Here is a 22312-nt window from a genome sequence, read left to right as displayed (position 1 = left end):
ATAGTCATTCTCCTTCAGAGTGTTCTTCACATTATGCAAATTGTGAACAGATCTACCCTGCCAGCCAATGCATTTATCAGCCAATGAAGCCTGGAAAGAGCATTCAACTCCCTGCTGAGAAATGCCATGTGATGCTAACCTACCCAGTGCTGCTGAAAGCTTTTGTCAAGGCAGCATTAGGTAACAATTAATAATCATTGCTCATGAAAAATTTAGGAAGCAACCACGGTTTAAGCAGTTTGACCTCTTTAATTTCACACTTATTATAGAATCACAGACGGTGTACATGCTACAGGGGAACATTTCATCTGTAAATGATATGGAAAAACTTTATTTCAACTTCTTAAGAAAAGTGGAGTTTGATCTGCTTTCTTTATAAGGCTAGTGCATTTCAATCCTTCGGGAAGCCTCATTTGCCTGAAATACGTTAAAGTATGAAAGGTTGGCCAGCAAATTTCTTTGTAATATCTTTGGTTAGTTCCATCCTTGCTAATACCGATTTCTTTTTTTGAAATGCAACCCACACAGCTAAGGCATCACTGTTAATTGGAATGTTAGTATAAAGTGAAGAGTTGCTCAGCCTTTCATTCATTCTCCCTCTGTACTACAGCATGTAAGACTGACTGCTAGGAATTATTAGCTTTAGGGAATGATTTTGTTCAGTAAGGATGTATTCCCATTGTAAAGATCTATTATGCAATAGTAACGAAACAGGTATAAATAGAACAAATAAAAAATGCACATGCTTGTCAAGAATTCACAAAATTATTTTCTTTAATAGCAAATGTCATAGTTTCCTAAAACACATCAGCTAACTATTTGCATTACAATGATAAATGGTTTGCCATAAACCATCTGCATATGCAAATATTAATATCCCAGTCAGTCTATGAAATAAACATGACCATTTGTACTTATGTAGTTTTGTTCATTGAAGCAAATTGAAAATATGGTCAATTTAGGGTAAATGTTGTTGTCTGCTAATTGGCTGTCGTGTTTTGCCCACAAATATACAGTCATTGCACTTTACAGAATATTCTGTGAAGTGCTTTGAGGCATCTAGATGAAAAGCATATATCAGATGCAAGGATTATTTATTATTTTATTTATTAATGTTAATTTAAACCACACCTTTTTAGTGTGAAAGACAGATACCAGGATTTTTTTCTTTATTCAGAGGGTAATCAATGACTGGAACAGGCTGCCAAGAAAGTGGCAGAGGCCACGACATTGGACTCATTAAAAACACTATTTGATTACCTAATGGGCGGATGGTAGGGTGGGTGTTTTGGAAGGATGGGGATTGTATGGGCTTATACTTGAATCATATCTGAGAAAATTAATGTACAAGATTTAAATAAATTTTATGCACTGCAGAAACAATCAGTAAGCAAAAGTTACAGATCCTACAGAATAAGATGACCAAAAGCATCCACAAAACAGAGAATAATAAAGCAGTAGAAAGGTTGCAGGAAACATAAACAGGCTAACATTTTAACAGGTCCAAACTCAAAAGTCAGCTTCAAGGACCAAACCTGTGGAAGAAACTGACGAATGTGGAAACCTGTTTTTCAATGTTCATGTAATTCAACATTCTTCTGACATACAACATTACGTGATTTTCTTTGAAGCTGCTCAAGGAATTTCTGGCTGATTACAAATTCTATCAGTCAGTGGATACCTTGCTGTTATTTTTCTACAGAATGCTTTTGGTCTGTGAATAGTAAATTACCATTGCTGACATTGATGAAATTATGCTGCATCTTTTCGAGATAGGTCTCTAAATAGATTTTCTTTTGTTTTATCATTGAAAAGGTAAAGTTAAAAAGCACAGGAAGATTGATATTTTATTGATGTGCCAGTCATTTAAAGGAATTATTTAAAGATATTATACATCAACACGTCCAAGGTCAAAGAAGAGGAAAAAATGTTGATCCCTTTCTTCAAATAAACTAAAATTAGATTAATAAAAAGCATTTTACATTCCTACAAATTTATTGTGTGCTATTCAATATTAAAGTTATATCTCTCAGGTTACATATCAAAGTGAGCTAAATTTATCTTTGGAGGTATCAGAAATCAGAGAACAACCTTGAATCAGAATTTCAGTCATAACTGTGTTCAACCAATTCTAACAGCTACAGTTAAACCCTCGGATGTCAGGGGCCAAATTCCTATGCTCGACAATTGTAAATGTGCAAATGGAATGAAATGATTCATTCATCTTTAGCACGACTCTCAGCATTCATACCCCTCAGAAACCAATGTAAAATCCTTCAACAAATGAAGCAAAATGGCCAATTACACTTCTTAAATTGGTGCCCAGTCAGCTCTGTAAAGCACTTAAGTGACGTCCTCCCAAGGAGAAAAGCAATACATAAATTTAAAATGCATTGTATGACATATTGCATAGAACTGTGCAATGGCAAAGGCATGTGTTAAAGTGAATTAATAATGCAGTGTTAGTTGTTTTAATAATCACAAAACATTGAAGTATCACTAATGCAATCAGGAATGATAAATGAATAGACACATAAAGATCTGTTACTATCTCCTTACATACCACTTCACAGAAAATGTAAAATCATTATTCCAGAGCAGATTTTCCTAAGGGATATCCTAGTTCTTGGGGCTAGCTGGTTAGCTCCTGTACTACCCCAAGCTTTGGCTCTTGCCAACCTATGCTTAATAGTCTCCAAAATTAGATAAGCAGAGTGTGTCCCTCCAGCGAGAGAGTGCTATTCCATACAATGGAATTTCCATGTGTGAGTGACATATATATGTGAAACTTTCAGTCTGGTTCAGATAATCGTAAACATTGTGATGAGCTTCCATATAAGATATAGGCCTGACAAAACAACAAGTGCTAAAATGTCTCATTTGTCCTCCTCAGAGAGAAAAATAAATACAGCCGGACACCAGGTAAATCAAACAAAAGGCCCCACCCTGATTCATTTGTATTCTTACCTGTTTTAAATATGCCAGTTGATTCAGGCAAACATTCAGTTAATCCAGGCAAAATGCTGTGTTGGTCACCGCTGATGTACTCACTCAGGCCTTCTATACCTCCAGGATGGAGATGGGAGGAGTCTAAGATGGATTGACAGCAAACTCCATCCATTCACAAGCTTCTGGAGTTGGACTGTCAATCGGTGAAGGGGTGGAGGAACAGGGAAGAACAAGGAAGGGAATGGGAGGAGTCAAATTGTGAATGATTGACAGCTAGAGATTTTGAATGGCTTGAGCCCAAACCTTCACAAACAACTCCAAGGTTGTCAATCACTTCAGCACCACCGCTAATTAGTCCCCTTCCCATCCAATGGGAATGGCAGTGGGAGGAAGGCAGTGCCGATCCCTAAGCCGGACAAAACGGCCATCCCCCATGTGTCCGGTTTAACAGGTTTCTACTTTAATGATAAGCCTAGCATTTGGTATGGTGGCATAACACATTGTGTTACGTCTCAAAGCACTTCAAAGATATACTGTAAAGCAGTGTAACTATGTGTAGTTTGTGAGTGAAATTACAAAACATAGTTCAACAAGTAGCTGGAAATATTGTGGGTGAAAGGCCAAGATCTTTAGTGTAAGACACCTCTAAAGTTGAAAACAGGTTGGCACCCAAGGATTTCAGCATTGCCATTGTTGTACTTCAGAGCTGTTTCACGGGCTACCAACTTAACTCAGATTCACTGAAGCTGAAATGGTTTGAAGAGAAGCACTGAAACTCTGGCTCCAGCAAGAGCAATTGCATTCATTAGCAGAAAGAAAGATGCAGTGCTGAAAGTCTAACAACCAGCATAACCAGTGTGCCGCCTCCCTCATCGTTATCTTGTCTCCAAGCAAAAAAAATTCCTTCAGATGATGATAAACCATCTGAGTGCAGACCATATTAATGTCTGTCTGGTTAAGTCCTCTGACTTCATCTTCTTCTCTTGTCACAGTGCTTATCAACAGCCTCCTATTCCTCTACTAAGTATCATTGCAAACAGATGTTTGTCTGTGCAATTCAATTAAGATTTCCACTGGTCTAAATGCCATTAAATCTTTAATTAAATCTATTCGTTCAGGTGGAAATTACACATTTGCAATTTTCTTACAAGCCTGAACCACATAGTCAAGGCTGCTTTAATCACTAATGTATTAATATATTTAATGTACCTAGTTGTCAGATGGTCAGCTTTTCATATTTTCCTTGGGTTATAATAGTAATAATAATCTTTGCATTTGATATAGCACTTTTCACGTCTTCTTGACATCTCAAAGCGCTTCACAGAATATGCTGTAAAGTGAATTGTCTGTATATTTGTGGGCGAAACACGGCAGCCAATTGTGCACAGGAGTGTCCCACAGGGTTATTCTGGAAACCAAGAACCAAGGAGATTACATTACAAATGTAGTGTCTTATTAGTGTAAGGATAGACCATGCTAAATGTGATAATAACTATTTGTGATTATACTGCTGGTATTTGAGTTTAACCAGAATGTATTAATGTTAATATCATCCCCCCACCACCATTTCCACTCAGACACAATATGCATCCATTGTCCTAGGCTCATGTGGCATTTCTCTCTTTAACCTCACTGTCATTGTGTTTTGTTGGACCACATTTTCCTAGACATACTGTCATCTAATTCCTCTAGCTCGGTATTATTCTTTATTGACAAAATCTGCCCTTTGCAAGAGCTGCCACCACTATTGCATGTTCCTTCCATGGTTCTCTGCCTTAGAGGGAGGCATACCGACACTTTGAGTTTATGTTATTCATATTTCGCTGTTACATTTTATATTTCATGGCACTGCTGAAGAGCTCATTTCAACTCATCATGGTCAAAGTGTAGATGACTGTTCATGTCATATTTCATACTTTTGTTAGGACAGTTCCATTATCGGGTCAATGTTGCAAATACTTCATATACAGAAGATAAATTTGAACAAATTTATTTAAATAATAAATTATCTGTGCATTGAAAAAGTTATTTATGATTTCCCGGTGAACTCAATTTGACATTTAAATTATTTTCAAATCTTCAAAAATGTCATTATTTCATGTAATTTTTAATTGAAATTTAAACTTCTGTAGATTGACTGAGTAAGCCGAACCAGCATGTCATCAGGTTAATTTTGTCACCACATGCTTTGAAGAACTAGAGTTTTAATATAATGATCATTGAAGCATAGCCAGATAGAATTTCCTCATCAGAATTAATTACAAAATGCATCATTGTAAAAATGAAAGGTAATATAGTATATGTGAAAGAAATCAAATCATATTATTGTCTTCATTCCTACTGTACTTTACTCTGCGGTTGTGCAATGGTGTGTAAATTACACTGATTTCCAATAGGATTCTTCTCAAGGAATCGCAAGTGGAGATTACTCCAGTAACTGGAAGAATGTCACATCAACCCATAGATTGTCACAGGAATTCTGCTCCAATAAAATCATTGGGACATGGCGGTGGTGCCTCCAAGTGTGGAATCATGATTCTCCATGGCTCAAGAAAAGATATTGGAAGTTACAAGGGGCATCAGACCCAATTGATGATTTTTATCGGTACCTGGAGTTTGTGGTGGACATCAGTTGTTGCTTGGCCACTGTCCTGAAGGACCACACAGAGATGAGCAAAGTGCACTCTGGTCATGCTTGTCTTGCTTCAAGGAGCAAGGTCCCGATGCAAGACAAGCTTGTGGCATATAACATGTGTCTAAACAGTTTTCCTTTATGGATCCAAGCTCCTGGGGATGCAGGGTAAGGGCTTCCTCCAGCCCTTTTGTAGGTTCCACGATCAAACCTTGACAATTTGTGGTAAACACAGGAAATGGTTGCAGCGAGTACTCAGCATACACTGACCTGTCACTAAGCACTATGGGAACAGTATCAGATTCACAGTGGGCAGGTCTATTTGCAAGGCAAACTGTGTATATGCGTAGTATTGGGTTTAATTGTTACCCTTGGGAACTTTAATTAAGAAATATTCAACTGGTAATCTGGCCTCATAGCCCTTCAAAACTGAAGTCTCAAGGGATAAGTGAATTCAGTTTACAAATTGAATATTTTTCGAAACTAGTGGGTACTGGGGACAGGAAGCTTTATTCATTTAATCAATACTTGTGTCAATTTTAGTTTTTCTGTTAAATATGTAACATTTTTGACATTCTTAATTGGCAAACCGATATCAAATATTGTTTTGGGATTTCATTTCCATTGCAGTGCATCCTGAATTTTCATTATTTGAGTAGAAATTTGTGGTATAACGCATTACCTTATACTTGCAACCAAACAGTAAAACTATTCAATTTTTCTTTAATAACCTTAGCAACACTGACATGACTGAAAGCGCTTTCACATTGACAGCTGCAATATTAATACATATAACTTTAATTTTGTTCGCCTCTCTTGAAGCTGCTGACTTGTGTTGGATTATTGTGTCTTCTGCACATGGCACTGTTGTCCTCCAAGTACTTACCCAAAACACCATTCTTCTTGTGTCAGGCTAATCTTGAACTCATCAATTTAATCTGGGTGGATTCCACAGTGAAGAAAATCTTGTTATCACCCAACATCATTAGCAACAGGTGGCTGGGATCAGAGGGCGCTTGATCCCCCCACCACCAAAATAATCTATCTACAGCTCATATCTTTAAAGAGAGCTGGGAGGGGAAAGCCCTGAGCTCTAAGTAGGTTCACAGCCAGTCCTCTTAGCTGCCACACCCACCACTCATGAGCCCCACTTGTCTCTCTCCCAACTCATCACACTATGGGCTGCTCGTCGGGCATTTTATCTCTGATTAGCTGATGGATCTGCCTGTCTTAAAGGGCACCAATTGAGGTTTGCTTAGCCTCCCCCACCCATTGCCCGCACAAATATTTTCATGCGCTGTCTTTGCCCAACATGAACATATAGACAATTCTTAATTTGAAAGTTAGCACCTCTGACAAATCATTATTTAACCATGTACTGCACTGAAATGCTAGCCTGGACTATGAACTTAAGTTCTGATGTGGGACTTGAACTCATAAATCTTTGATACAGAAACAACAGTGTTAAAAATGTGAGAGAAGATGATAACATGCTAACCTCAAAGGACTCTCCCAAATGAGATAAAAACATACTGTACAGATTAGCAATTAAACCTACAACTTTAGTATTATATTTTCAGTGCAGTTCAGAGAAGAAACTTATCCAATTCTGTTTGATGGAGTTAACTGTTAATAATAATAATCCTTGCATTTCATATAGCGCCTTATCAAGTCTTGAGATTCTCAAAGCGCTTCACAGAATATACTGTAAAGTGAATTGACTGTATATTTTGTGGGCTAAACCCGGCAGCCAATTGTGCACAGCAGTGTCCCACAAACAGTCGTGGATTGAGTGACCACATTTTTATTATTATTATTAGGGTTAGGGTTGTAGCAGAATTTATTTTTCTAGAAGTCAGCACTACTCTAGGGGAATTTTTAAAAAATCTATCATCCCCTTGAGAATTTTTAATTCAAAATCTTTGCCATTTAGTTCTGTTCTCACAGTTTAAGTTATATATCCTTATTGGTTTCCTTCTGTTATGTTTATGATTCTACCAGAAATAAATCAGATATTCTACCTTTAAAAGCTGAAATGATTTGTAAAATGTCCCTGCACTTTTCTGATGGTTCATATAAAAAACTTAAATGGTTCCTTTACAACAACAGCAAATTGTATTTATATAGCACCCTTCACTTTGGGATGCAGTCCCAAAATGGTGGAGAGTTGAGGGTTTACACTATTTTATTTATATAAATATTGAATACTTCTTTTGGAGGGGCATAACAGGGGCACAGATTCTTCCCACTCAGCCCTTGTTAACCCTGCAAGCCATGGCCCTAAAGGGTAGGGTGATGCTAGCGGGATAAACTGCAATAAACTTGCCGGACAGTGCTTTCAAAGGCAACCTGTGTGATTTTAGCTGGTTAAAATCAACACACACTCTTGGTCCCCAAACCTTGGCACTTGCCAAACTGCACCTAATACTTTTCTTCAGAATTAAGATCCAGGGAGAAAGTGCACATTCCATTCCAATACACAGGAATTTCCATGTGTCAGTGGAATGCATGGAACTCTCCATCTGGTTTGGATACTCTTAAGCATACAATAATAAAAATGAAATACATTAAAATATTTTAATAAAGTTCAACAAAATGTAAGTAAAATAAAAGTGGTTAACTCTAATATTTGAATACATTAGTTTCTATATGGGTAAGATGATGTAGTGTAGAGATGGGCTTCAAAAAGCTGAATGGCTTTTCCTGTCCTTGATTTTTCTTATGCTAGGACTGAGATGTAATCTTGAATGAATGCTCAATTTAATCTACTTAGATTATTTTGAATTTAGATTAATTTATTTTAAGGAATGGCACCTTGGAATGCTGAATAATGCAATGGAATTGAACAATAACCTTTGACCTCTGAGATCCGAGTTTCAAAGCAGCCCCATCTGAGAGAACTATCCTCTCTCTTCTCTGATAATGTTTTTGCTTCATTTGTTCACATATTAATATACATTTAGCAATTGTGCTCATAGAACCCACAAGAATATTTCTTTTCATGATACTCCTAATTTATCTAGATATTAGTGGAGCTTAGTTCAGTGTAACTAATTGTAGTGCTAATCATTCACGATTCATCATTCATTCCTCCCACTTTCCCACCCACCACTAACAGTGAAATAGTGACCACACTTTAATTATCCAGTTGACAGCATTTTGTAAATTATTTGGTAACTCAATGAGGTGCATCTCTAGGGGATTTGTTTCCTTGCTTCAATTGAAACTTGGACTCCATCCATTGGGAGTGGGCGTGTACTTTAAATGAGCTGAGTGATGAGCTGACTTTTCAGCATCAAAAGGGAAATCCTTACAAAAAATATGTTTTTACTCTTAAACATAGAGTAAGTAAGAATGCTGAATGTTGTAGTCCTTTAAAATGGTTAAAGCAAAGAATTGCCAATCCCATTGCTTTTGTTAATTTTTAGGGTCCAATTACTTTAGCCGTTACAAGCACAACTGCCTGTTTCTAAAAAAAACATATTTAATATAATTTTAAAAAGTAATTTCCTTCATTTAAAAATACATTATCCTTATATTACAATCATAATGCTCTTATGTCATTTTAAATGCCTTAACTTTTCCTATAATCTCAGTTATAATTTTGATAATTGAATTGCAAAAACAGATTTGCGTTCAAATTCAACTCAATTCAATTCAATTCTTATTAGATTTTCAGGAAGGTGTTCAAATTCTCTATTGGGCTACATACAGCATCTTGGTTAAGACTACTATTTCAGCCTGCACATTATACTTGTGAATAATTGTGTGGATGTGATGTTAGAAACGTCTTAATGCAAGTCACGCATTGATCTTTGGCAGCTGTATTGTGAAAGATTTTCTTGCGGCTGGGAGATTTGTTTGGTAGCTCCTGCGGCTCCTGTTACTGCTACTGTTTCATGGAGCAAGCAATAAATTCATGGGTTACCTGAATTTACGTCTATGTAATGGTTTAAAATATACATAACTGTATTGGTTCACATACAACAGGATAGAAAAAGTAGGGAATGCAATATATTTCAGCAAGTTGGCTGCTGCTGAATGTTTTGAAGCAGTTGAGGAATAATTGGTGCTAACTATAGATAAATGCTGACACTGCAAGGAATCATAGAAATTACAGTAGGGGAAAAAGTCATTCAGTCCACTGAGTCTATGCTGGTGTTAGCTCCTCCAACTATTTTAATCTTAACTCCCTGCTCTTTCCCTAAATCATTTTACATGGTTACATATCAAATGTCTAACCAGTTCCTTTTTAAATGTAATTACATTCTCAAACACTACTTGAGACAAAGTATTCTAAATTGCTGTACCTTATTTGGATAATGTAAATTTCAACTTCCCTGTTAATCCTCGTAGTGACAATCAATCCTAAGCACATGCCCCCTAGCTACCTATTAACAGTTCTTTCGAAGCATTTCAGAATTTTTAATACTTCTGTTAGATCCATCCACCTAAATAAAATAAATAATATAAATAATTATTAGCTTTTGTTTGAGACAGTGATTTCTGTATTCTCCAAAACCCAATAGTAGCTGAAACCACGATAAATTACATGGTAGACTGATCATAGCATGTCAATTGAAGACTTTCATCTGGTGTTTAATTCTGCTGATTACATTTTCCACACGCAATGCTCCAGTACAGTGAAGGTACAAAATTACTGTGCATTTTAATGTCTTTGTTGGTCTAGTCGAAAGTGTCGTTCCCCTTTAACTTTTTCAATAGTCCAATGGTATGAATCACTTGAACATGTTAAATATTATAATGAATCACCACAAAGATTTGCGACAGTAACTGTAGGCAAGATGATCTGCAGACAAATTCTTTGATGTTGGGTGAAACAGAATAATTTTGAGTAGTACAACTAAATAAACTATTTGAATGTTGAAACTGCCAAAGTAACAAATGACGTCCTCTCTCTGTGAGACCAGGGCTTCCTCTGCCTCCTCCTTCTCCTTAGCCTCTCTGCCACATTCCACACAGTCAATCACTCCATCCTCCTCCACTGCCTCTCCCCCCTCATCCACCTCAGTGGGACCGCACGCGTATGGTTTGAGTCCTACTTGACTAACCGGCAACAATATATCTTGGCAAATGGTTCCTCCTCCCACCCCTGCCTGGTTACCTCAAGGCTCCATCCTTGAGGTAACCTTGAGGCCCTGTTCTTTTCATCATTTACATGCTCCCTCTGGGTGATGTCATCTGCAAACATGGGTAAATTTCCACATGTATGCAAATGACACCCAAATCTACTTTTCTTCCTCCTCCTTCTCCTCCAACTGCAACGCTTAGTCCACTAATGTCTTCTCAGCTTGTCTGATGGACACCAACGCCTGGATGAATGCAAATTTCCTGCAGCTGAACGTTGGCAAGACGGAAGCCATACTCTTCAAATTAGGCGTCAGGTTTGATCCAGAACTTTCCTTTCTCACCCATATCCGTTCCCTGGCCAGGACCCTCTTGATTCTCTACCCCCTCCTCGCTCCCTCCCTTCCCTCCCCTTACCCTGACCATTTTCCCCCTGCTAGGGTCCCAACCCAACTGTCCAGCGCCTTGGGACGTCCTCCCGATGTGAAAGGCGCTCTATAAATGCAATCTTGTTGTTTTCCACCTCTGCCACATTGCCCGCCTCTGTCCATACCTTAAACCCACAGCAGCTGAAACCCTCGTCCGTGCCTTTGTCACTTCCCGGCTGGATTTTTCAAATGCCCTCCTCACTGGTTTCCCCAGCTCCACCATACACAAAATTCAATTAATTCAGAACTCTGCCACCCAGGTACTAACCCACACAAAACTCCGTACCCCCATCACACCAGTGCTTGGCAGGCTGCACTGGCTCCCAATTACCGAACAGATCGACTTCAAGATACTCTCATTCGTTTTCAAATCCTTTCATGCCCTCGCACCTCCCTAACTATCCAATTTGCTTACCCCTCATTTAACCACCCGCTGGCTCTGCTCGGCCGGCTCCGAGCCCCTGTTCATCTCTCACCCACTCCACCATCAGCGGCCGTGTTTTGAGCCACTACGTCCCGAAGCTCTGGACTCCCTCCCTCAATTCCTCTGCCTTGCCCCTTCCCTTCCCACTTTCAAATCCTGTCTAAAGACCTTCCTTTTTGATTGTGCTTATGGTCTATTAATTAATTAATCATAATCCCACAAACAACTGTTTGTGGGACACTGCTGTGGGCAATTGGCTGCCGCGTTTTGCCCACAAATATACGGTCAATTCACTTTACAGTCTATTCTGTGAAGCGCTTTGAGACGTCGAGAAGACGTGAAAAGCACTATATCAAATGCAAGGATAATTATTATTATTATATTATTATTATTGTCACCTCCCCCTCCTTCTCCCCCTGGCTCAGGGTCAGACTCCACCACTGTCAAGCATTCCAGGGCGCTACCCCGTGTAAAGGGCACTATATAAATGTAAGTTGTTATTGTTGTTGCCAGTGCTAGCTAGTGTCAATCTAGTGTTAGAACATCTGCTAGGTATTATCCAAGAGATGAGAGATTATTCTGCAGAGATCAGGTCCTAAATATAAAACCTGAACATTTATTGAGAGATCATCTCTCCATTAACCTGAATTGTTTTTTCAGTTTGACAGTTCAGGTAAATCATACCTGCTAAAACTATTGATGTTTGCCACAGTATATAGTTCATCAAACTCCTATATAAATGCTGAATTGTCGGGTAATCTTGCAGTTGAGCATTATATCTTACAGTAAAGTTATCCATATGGTTGTGAACATTACATGCTATGTTCCATTTTTAGTCATTATCTACTGCAGTAGGGAATGTAGCAATTTGGAACAATAAATAAGAACAGAATATCAAGATTGCTTAGTTTGAAAAATGTTCAGATACAATGCCTTTGTTCCACCATATGTATTTTAAAATACTATATCTGGAAAGATGTCATATTGAAGTAAAAGCTCTGCAGCAATCGGACGCTCTTTACATTATTACAGACAACGTGGAGGAGATGACATCTACTATTATAACATTTGTTGGCAACATTAAGCTACCCTGCCATGTTAATACTGCAGGAGATTTAAAACACTTAGCAGGAACTAACAAATAAATGGATAATCAGAAAATAGCATCCAAAATAAGTTCCATATCCAAGATCCAAAATGTATTCTAATTATGCAAATTTGTTAGGAGTTTTATGGGAATCATTTGTGATAAATCTGTCAAATATATCAACTAACGTAAAGCTCCCTCTGGCTAAGCAATTTGTCAGCACTTTTGTCAACCTGTTATACTGAATGGTAATTGATTGTCAAGCTTGTAGTTCAAAATGGATGGAGCATCTAAACATTTTTACAATTCACTTTACAGCATATTCTGTGAAGCGCTTTGAGATATCTAGAAGACGTGAAAAGCGCTATATCAAATGCAAGGATTATCATTATTATTATTATTTTGAGAAATACTCAGCTGATCACAAGACTCATGATCACTGGCTAGGTTACTATTCCCCATGTAGCATGAAAGAACTTTCAGGGAACATGAACGCTGGGAAAGCATAACATTCTGGTGGGAGCCTATCTAGACTAAGCGATTCCCCTTTATCACACTGAACTCTTCAAACACAGTTTGACTTTGATGATTCTGTGTAAGGAATCAATCATAGCAACTGAAAAGGAAGTGTTCATGCTATGTACCTGCTACCCAATACAATATTTACCATCAGTAGAATGCTATCTTCTTTTGCAATAAATATTTTGTTTATTTCCTTTTGTTCTACCCTGTTCTCATCTTTGTTTCTACCCTACCTTGCCTAAAGGTTGCTTACTCTTGCTGAAGCATGGATCCATGGATGCCAAACTTCCTCCAATATTTCATTCAAGTGGATTCCTGTAGCTCAGTGGTTAGAGCACTCGCTTTGCAAGCGAGAGACCTGAGTTCAATTCCAGGCAGGTCAGGGCGAAACCTTGGGCAAGTTTCCTTACTCCATACGCCTAATAATAATCCCTCCAAAACCAAAAAAAAACAATAATAAAATGGGTCATTTTCAATCTACGACTGTTTGTGGGACATTGCTGTGCGCAATTGGCTGCCGCGTTCGCCCACAAATATACAGTCAATTCACTTTACAGTGTGTTCTGTGAAGCGCTTTGGGACGTCCTCCCAACGTGAAAAGCGCTATATCAAATGCAAAGATTATTATTATTATTATTAAGTAGTAGTTTGTTATTGGGTTAAACAGTCAGCAATCTATTAGATTATGGATCAATCATAGAGGAGGGTGATACAGTCTTCACCATTCCTCCACATGGGCACAGTTTCTTACAAACATCATCAGAGAGGAGGAAAATCCTATCTGAGTTTTGCTTCCCTTTTCCAGGGAGAATGAAGTCAATTGTAACGTCCTACAACTGTCTTAGCTGAGATCAGTTAACATAGCACAAACTGAACATTAATTATTTGACTTTTCTGCTCTGTACAGTTCAAAACCACAGTGAGCAGTCCTGTCATCATATGAACCATTGGGGAACTGAGATTTATATTCTTAATCAACCTTTGAGTTTATGTATTGGAACATGCTAACTCCACTGCAACTATGAATTCTCTTTAATTTTATAGGTTTACATGTAACATTAAAACCTAACACCTGAAGTGTTACTGCCCAGTAGTATAAGTAGGCTATCAGAATAACTGAAATCCAATGACCTTTGGAGTCTTTAATTTTAAATCTTACTAATCATAAATGTTGCATTAAGTGGCCAAGAGGTAGAAGTGCCCCTCCCACAGAAGAGATTCTCTCAACTGAAGTGAGCGACTGAACATGGGGCTTGAACCCACAAAACATCTGACCCAGAAGCAAGACTTCTAACAAATGGGTGTCAGTTGGTACACTCACTTCTATACAAAATAATAATTTCTAACTAATTATACTCCTTATTTTCCCTGTTTTACAAGAGGTGGCAGACACAGTCAGCTTCGTGGTGGGCCTATCAATTTGCATAAACCTCTAATAAGACAATTTGGATTAAGCAGCTGGCGTTTAGTAAGACTGGAGCGCAGTATTGAACTTGTACCTCAAGAACAACAAAAACAAGATGACATTTGTATAGTGCCTTTCATGTCAGGAGAACGTCCCAAGGCACTGGACAGAGTACAGCATTTCAGACCCGAGCTGGGGTTGGAGGAGTAAGGGAGGGGAGGGAAAGGGGTGTGGCCGATGGCATGGTCGAAGAGGAGGGGCTTGAGGCGGGACTTGAAGGAGGCTAAGGAGGGGGCGAGGCGGAGTGATTGGGGGATGGAATTCCAGAGTTTGGGGGCAGAGTGGCTGAAGGCTCTCTCGCCAATGGTGGGGCGGGTGGGTCGGGGGATGTGGAGCAGGCCAGAGCCGGCTGGGTGGAGGGAACCGGTGGGTTGGTAGGGGGTTAGGAGGTCGCAGAGGTAGGGTGGGGCGAGGGTATGGAGGGCTTTGTATGTGAGAACCAGGATCTTGAACTGGATCCTCTGAAGGATAGGGAGTCAGTGGAGTTGGGCGAGAGTGGGGGAGATGGGGTCATGGAGTTTGGTGCTGGAGAGGACACAGGCTGCAGAGTTCTGGATTATATGCAGCCTGTGGAGGGAGGAGTTGGGAAGGCCGACAAGCAGAGCATTTGCATAGTCGAGCCTGGAGGTGATGAAGGTATGAACAAGAGTTTCAGCGGCCTGAGGGGTGAGGTAGTGGCGGAGTCGGGCGATGTTATGGAGGTGAGGGAAGGCAGAGCGGGTCATGGCTTGAATGTGTGGGAGAAAAGAATGTGTGGAGTCCTGTAGCTCAGTGGTTAGAGCACTCGCTTTGCAAGTGAGAGACCTGAGTTCAATTCCAGGAAGGGCGAAACCTTGGGCAAGTTTCCTTACTCCACATGCCTAATAATAATCCCTCCAAAAACCAAAAACAATAATAAATTCGTCATTTTCAATCTATGACTGTTTGTGGGACATTGCTGTGTGCAATTGCCTGCCGCGTTCGCCCACAAATATACAGTCAATCCACTTTACAGTGTGTTCTGTGAAGAGCTTTGGGACGTCCTCCCAACGTGAAAAGCGCTATATCAAATGCAAGGATTATTATTATTATTATTAAAAGACAGTTGAGGATCGAACAAGACACCTAGGTTCCTGACTGGGTTGATGAGTTGTAGTGTGCAACCATGGAGGTTGATGTTGCCAGAGCCTGGGGTGCTGAGGCGCTGGCGCGAACATCAAAGTGATTGATATGGTGTATAGGTCCACTCCCATGCTGAAGGCAGATGTTTATCAAATGCCTGATGAGGAAACTGAGGCTAGGATGGCAGTTTCAGAAAGATGTTTCCTTCACTCTGGGTTCATCAACACACACTTATATATCCAGGCTTGATATTTACTTTGATTCGTACACTGAGAGATAAACAGCTGCTACTCAAGCTCTCACTTCCATCTGGTGGAACCATTGCTCATTGGTTAAGGATGTATGTCTGAGCAAGCAGATGGAGGCAATGCTCTTATGCATTTCATGTTAAATTGTGCTGTTCATCAAGAGGCTCACAAGCCGTTACTGATAACTTCTGAAAAGTTAGTGACGACTCAAACCTTGTTGGATGTCAAGTGATCAACCAGTAACTATTCATGTCAGTAGAGAGATGTAAGTGGAGTCTCTTTGGGATTGAGTTGGATCCAAGCTGATGTGCTTGGCAATGGAATATCAGAATCAAGTTGACTATCTTTGTTGGTCTCAGTAGTCTGGTTCCTAAGATGGGATCTGTAGTAATACAAGGCACTGCTGATGACAGACCAGTCAGCCTAGTTCCCAGGCAGAAATTGGAGGGGCAGACCAGTCACAGGGGGCAGGGGTATACTTAAGTAAATGGTTTCTGCATCTGTCAAACATCTGGTTAAACCCCAAAAATCCCTTTTACAATTTAAGTTCCTTTATCTGGTGCTTTTATTTCTTGCAGCACATTGAAATTCCTAGCTTGAATTTGTTGGTAAAGGTTGATCAGCCTCAAACGTAAGGTTTTCAAATAAAACAGGAGTTAGCTTAAATAAGCTTAAAAGATTTATTGTTGATACAGATACTCATATGTAGCAAGATGACTTAAGTGTTATTTTTAATGCATAAAACATTCCTGTGTGTTTAAATTGCAGAGCACACATTGGTTTGACAGCTTCCTTCAGGAATTCATGTTATAACTGAGTCTTCTCATAGCTGCTTGGTATTTGTTGCTATAAAAAGTGTTGTGAAATGACTCACCGTCTGCAAGGAAAAAGCTGAAACAGGAGGATAGGTTAATATTATCTTTATCAACAACTTGGACATTTGAACAATTCACTGTTATAACTGGATTTGAGGTACATTTGACAAAAGGCAGCAGAGTATAGGCTTGACTTTTCTAAATCCATTTAATATTTTACAGGTGTAAGAACTGTTCTTTATTTCTACATTAAATTTGGATTTTACCATAATTGCATGCAGGTAAAACACTGAATACAGTTGGCCTTACAATTCCTCACTTTGAAACTATGCTGCATAGAGCCTTCAGCCGTTGTGACTTCTGGAAATCCCTCACCCAATCCCTTCAGCCCATAACTTCCCTCCCTACACTTAAAGCCATCTCAATGTTTTGCTTTCAAAACCAATCTCTTTGGCCTTGTCTTTGGTCAACACCCTCCTTCCTTCTCTGCTCGGTTGATCCACCAAATTGTTGTCAAGTGCTTTGAGATGTTCATCTTCAATGAAAGACACTATGCAAGTACAAAACGGTTGATGGCATCCTTGACAGATTTGTTTGTAACAATCACCACCAATTGTTCAGTATAAATGGGTCTAAGCCAGTGCATATCATGCTGGAGCTCTGCTCCTGAAACTACCTGGAGGAGGCAATGTGAGGAATGAGGTGATTATTACTCAGACACTATAAACAAATTGCACTGGGATTAATCACTTGGTTCACTCAAAGCTTTCAAGCTGTCCGTGAAACTCGGCAATATCACTTTTTGATGGATATTTTTTAATGTTATAAAAGATACCATCTCTTGAATGAAAAAAAACCTAAAACCCAATCTTGTTCTGCACACATGCCAAGGCATGTACGTACAGAATGATCAAGTTAGGAGTTTGACATTTTTATGGCCCCCTATTCAATATGAAGAAAGCAATATAAATTTCCTGCTCCACATCTCTCCCCAGCACTATAAACATTATTGATTGGCAGAGTATAATACTTATGCAAAGACTGCTCATAACTGATGTTGTTGTACATTGAATATGGTTCTGTTAAGAATTCTTTATTATGAATCTTGGCTTCTGTTCTTAATGCTTTTTGTAATGTAAATATTGTTACAACCTAGGGATGTGAGAATTATTTCAAGTTCTTGCAGTTCAGTATGCAATCCAAAATTGAAATGATAATCTTAATGTTATTGTATTTTTTAAAAAAGTAAAAGGACAAGTGATGATGAATACCTAAGAAAATAATGCAATGCAGTAAAATGTTTTCTATTTCAAAATGTCAGTGTACAGGCTGTTCAAAAAGAAATCTCATGTGGATTCTTAACCTTATTTTTGGTATTTGCTTTCTTCTTGAAGAGATGTGTTGAGGTGGATTATATAGTTTTGTTATTGCAAATAGAAAAAGAAACATCTTTAGCAATCATAAATACATTGTAGAAATTAGACTAGCATAACATTTGTCAAAGCCAATGATCTCTAGTAGAACAATATTGTATGGAATAATGTGTCAAAGTGAAGCAGTTAACCTTTCTCATGTACTCTTCTACCTTTGAGACATGTCACTTCATTCAACTGAAAGTCAAAAATGTAATATTAGAATATCGGATAGGGAGACATCTGTGTAGAACATGGAGTTTGCTCACCATGGATAACTGTGCAATGGGATCTAACATTTGACAATTGTAAATCAGAAATCACTCCACTAATTGCAATATTTGTTTAGTGCCTGAAGTTCTAGGATTCACTAAAATATGCTTTTTTTTAAAAAAAAGAGTCCCTATTTAAAATACTAACAAATGCTGTTTTACATACTGTCATTTTGCTTTCTTAATGTTGCCAAACTTTTAAGGAAGTCATGACTATGGAAGGCATGATACTTTCAATCCTCTCCAATTGTGATTCTTCCATGATTTTCTTTTAAACAACAACAACAACAAGATTCCATTTATAAAGCGCCTTTCACGTCAGGAGGACGTCCCAAGGTGCTGCACAGTTGGGTCATGACCCGAGCAGGGGGGAAATGGTCAGGGTGAGGGGAGGGAAGGGAGGGAGCAAGGAGGGGGGAAATGGTCAGGGTGAGGGGAGGGAAGGGAGGGAGCGAGGAGGGGGAAGAGAGTCGAGAGGGGAGCTGAAGGCACGGTCAAAGAGAAAGGTTTTGAGACCGGCCTTGAAGGAGGAAAGGGAGGAAGCAAGGCGAAGGCACTGGGGGATGGAGTTCCAGAGCCTGGGGGCTGAGAGGCTGAAGGCCTGACCACCGATGGTAGGGCGGTTGGGGCGGGGGACGTGGAGCAGACCAGAGCCAGAGGAACGGAGGGTACGGGCAGGTAGGTAGGGGGATAGTAGGTTGGAGAGGTAGGAGGGAGCAAGGCCGTGAATGGCCCTGTAGGTGAGGATGAGGATCCTGAAATCAATCCTCGGGGGATGGGGAGCCAGTGGAGGCGAGCGAGGGTGGGAGTGATGTGGTCCCGAAGCCTGGTGCGGGACAGTACACGAGCTGCAGAGTTCTGAATGACCTGCAGCTTGTGGAGGGAGGTGCCGGGAAGGCCGGCGAGGAGAGAGTTCCCATAGTCCAGCCTTGAGGTGACAAAGGCGTGGACCAGGGTTTCAGCAGCGTGAGGGGTGAGGTAGTGCCGTAGTCTGGCGATGTTCCGAAGGTGATGGAAGGCGGTGCCAGTTGTGGTGCGGATGTGAGGGAGAAAGGACAGCTCAGGGTCGAACAAAACGCCGAGGTTCCTGACTGGCTTTGAGAGGTGGAGAGTGCAGCCTTGGATGCTGATGCTGTCAGCACCGGAGGTGCGGAGGCGCTGACGCGAGCCAATCAGCAGGGCCTCAGTTTTGCGCACATTGAGCTGAAGAAAGTTGTCTCTCGTCCAGGACTCGATGTCGGACAGGCGGGCTGTCAGGACATCGGTGGTCGTGGAGTTGAGAGTAGAGGAGGAAAGGTAGAGTTGGGTGTCATCCGCATACATGTGGAAGTTAACTCCATGTCTGCGGATGATATCACCAAGGGGGAGCATATAGAGGGTGAAGAGGAGGGGACCGAGGACAGAGCCCTGAGGGACACCACATGAGACAGTACGGGGGATGGAGGAGAAGCCATTCGTCGAGACAAAGTGAAGACGGTGAGAAAGGTACGACCTAAACCATTCAAGGACAGTGCCTTGTTAAATTAAGTTAAAAAGCTTGTTCATAAATCACACAATTTCATACTCAAATTGGAAATCCTAAATCATACTTTGACTACTTTAGACCTGAAGAATCTTTTTACAATCTAATTGGGAGTTACCTTTGTCCTCTCAGCACAAATAAGTCTATAGAAAAGGTTTCACTTTTCTGCTGACACCTTTCTACAATTCCTCCAGTTTCTTTTCTGATCTCAGCAACTGTGGTCAAAATTGTGAGTTGTTGAATCTTCTTACAGTTTTTTCCAACTGCCACCTTAAATAAAGCAAAATGCGATCTGAACAAAAGCTCGCTATGCACATTGCCTGTAAAGAGTATTTTCATCAATGAAATCAGGCAGACAAATAATCTGTAAAAAATAAAAATAAATGACCCAGTTAATGCCAGTAATTCATGCAATGAAATAACTGCTTCCAAAGTGCAGAAAGGTGCAAGAGAAGAGCCCTTAGAGGGAATATTTGTTTATAGTCATAATAATTGCATCTGAGAGAGCACATTATCACATTAAAAATGCTTCACACACTGGGTTGTTTGAAGTGTTGTGATTCATTTCATTTAGGCAAACGTGGCAGCTAATCTGCAATAGCAACATTGAAAATAACCATGAGATCATTGACTACATTTTATCTGGTTATTTTAACTAATTTGCATAAGGGAGAATTATTGGTAAATCACCAGAACCCAGATTATTCTTTAAAATAATATTAATAATACTTACATTAATATAGCGTCTTTCGTATCAAGAGGATGTCTTAAAGCACTTCACAGAATATAGTATCCCAGGATCATTATCTTCACCTGAACCACCTCAGTTTAGAGTCAGATGGCATGGGTATGTAAAATGCAGGTCTTGCTCGATAAAGTCAGTAGAGTTCTTTGAGGAAACAGGAGAGTTATAACAAAGAATAAAGGGAATAGACAACAAGGCAAAGATTCACTAGGATGATATAGGGAAGAGAGGTTTTACCTTTGAAGAGAGAATGGAATCGGTAACTAGAAAGCATATATTTAAGATAACTACCAAAAGAGCAAAATAGGAAGTGGGGAGATATATTTTCTGATACAGAGGTTTACAGGATGCAGAATCACTACCTAGAATCTGATTCAAGCGGAAGGCACATTTGTTTTTAAATGGCTCAATGTGGTAAGAGGTTTCCATTTCTGAAGTCTGACAATCTTTTGGCTGTATGGAAGGAATAACAGATGCAAACAGTTGACAACAGTTCAGGACAAGTATCAGGTGATATCATCAATCAACAGTGCAGCAGATGGCACAACAGTGGTTACAGAAGCTAATTCACAGTTCTGTGCCTGTACCTTATTATTCAGCTCCTAAATCTGGACAAAGCTTTTGTCTTCAGATGCTCTCTGCATCACGTCTCCTGGATTCCTTTCAAACTAAATACTTATTTCTCAGGTTGCATTATACGTTTATCCATTGGAGAAGTGTGGCTTTAGATAAATATATCATTCAACAGTTTTGTACAATGGCAAAGATTGGGTCTGCTAAGGGAGAGATGTTAGGACATCATAGAACACACTATTGGTGACTGGGAACAAAATGACTGGATTTCAACAGAAAGAGCCCGGGGGGTAGAGCTGAGGCAATTTAAAAAAGAGAGCAAAACAAGAATGAGCATTACCATTTGGACTTTGATCTCCCTTGGCATTTCCCTATAGAACACCCCCCTCCGCCATTGCCTCTTCTAGTCCCTTCCCGACTTCCACAGCACTTACCAAGGCCCACTAATCCTTTGACCAATCTAGATTTGTTTCAACAGTTCATAGTGGTTTCAGACCAGGTTCATTTCAGAGTCTTTGATTGCTGCAAGGCATTTTCACAAAGCTCAATGAAAATTAGTTTATATATGTGAACATTCTGGCTAATGCAAATCTTTTCCCCATATCAGCATCATGTACCCACAGCTTGAAGGCCATTCTGCATCATACTAATGATAACTAGTTTTGTTTGGGAGACAAACAACCTTGAAAACCACATTTGTCTATTTAGTAAAAGTACAGATTTGACCAGCTGTGAACAAACTATTTTGATATCATCTCAATGAGTATTTGCTTGTTGCACAAGTTTCTCTTCTGTACCAATAAAGATAACTGTTTCAAGACCAGAGTTATCCTTCTGCAGGTAAGATAGGACATTCTTATAAAGAACGCTTTCCAAAGCAACTCAACCAAGGTCTGCCACGAGCAGCTGCAAAGCCTCACGAGGTTTGTCTACTTCACAGTATAATATCTGCTGCAGTTTATGTGGCAAATGCCATAAATACTGAGCTGTAGCATTTCAAGCATCCCCAATCAAGCCTTTGTACTTTGC

The sequence above is a fragment of the Callorhinchus milii genome, unplaced genomic scaffold (genome assembly GCF_018977255.1).
Source record: "Callorhinchus milii isolate IMCB2004 unplaced genomic scaffold, IMCB_Cmil_1.0 Scaffold4, whole genome shotgun sequence".
NCBI classification, from domain to species: Eukaryota; Metazoa; Chordata; class Chondrichthyes; order Chimaeriformes; family Callorhinchidae; genus Callorhinchus; species Callorhinchus milii.
Note: the sequence above shows the minus strand (reverse complement) of the source record.